General features: G+C 39.3%; 1 protein-coding gene across 1 annotated transcript in view; it reads left to right on the top strand.

Moving 5' to 3' along the window:
• The window catches only part of TRIADDRAFT_55815 (uncharacterized protein), a gene marked incomplete at both ends in the record, with an annotated part of 14,383 nt that overhangs the window by 11,823 nt on the left and 1,528 nt on the right, over nucleotides 1-1,032 (top strand). The gene's annotated exons all lie outside the window — the stretch shown is intronic.

Here is a 1,032-nt window from a genome sequence, read left to right as displayed (position 1 = left end):
CTCGTTTGTAGTTTTTCTTTCTTTCTTTCTTTCTATTCTGAATACAGTATAATGAAGACATGATAGTCGTCATAAAGATTGATGAGCGTGCAAGAATACGAAAGATATCAAGCCTTGATTGATATCATCCATTTGACGATTACATTATATTCTATTCTAGGTTCAAATTAGCCGTAAGAAGTACGCCATTCCGATGTGTGTCACTGAATCAGCCGACGGTGTTCTTATAGTACACTAACAGTTGGCCATTGATATATTCGGCTCCTATGAACATCATCCACTGCGTCTCCTGTAGACTGTACAGTATAGCAAGTCGAGTAGACTAGAGTACGATACTACAGACCATACAGTACATCAACAATCCTAGTGTACCAATGATTGAGCCGTACTGTGCCACGGTGTTTTACGAGTTGATGACTGTAGTTTTAGCCATCATCAAGAACGGTGTAGGAGAAATGAGAAATGGCAATGAAAATGATCGACTTACCCGATAACATTGAGTGTGGAAAGACAAGGATAATTTTGAATGGAACATTATAAAATGTAGGTTGTATGATTGATGATTATTTTAAAAGAATGGAATACAGGAATATTTATGTTGCTTACCTTGTTGAATGCAGCTAGTTGAAAACAATTTTCTTCACAAACAGATTCCTCCTGTTCAACGTTTTCAAGCCAATGTTGTGCCGTAACAACCGCAGTACTATACATACAGTAAAAGCTGCCAGCGCGCTAGAAGGATGGATGTTATACGGTACAGATAGAAGGCCGGACCAAGTCTACAGTATGGTAGAGTCCAGTAGAGTACAGAGTACGGTACAGTATAATACTGTACAGTACATGTACTGTACAGTGTACAGTACTGTACAGTACTGTACTGTACTGTACTGTATGTCAAGCACCATTGTGCAGTGTACAGTACGGTACAGTAGTACAACCGTGTTTTGTCTCCAAGTTACCTTTCAAAGGGGACGTTCAACGTTGTCAGTACAGAATAAAGTACCGCAAAGATGTCTCTCGACAGTAGTGTAC

The sequence above is a fragment of the Trichoplax adhaerens genome, genomic scaffold (genome assembly GCF_000150275.1).
Source record: "Trichoplax adhaerens TRIADscaffold_4 genomic scaffold, whole genome shotgun sequence".
NCBI classification, from domain to species: domain Eukaryota; kingdom Metazoa; phylum Placozoa; class Uniplacotomia; order Trichoplacea; family Trichoplacidae; genus Trichoplax; species Trichoplax adhaerens.
This window is presented reverse-complemented; position numbering and strand designations above follow the sequence as displayed.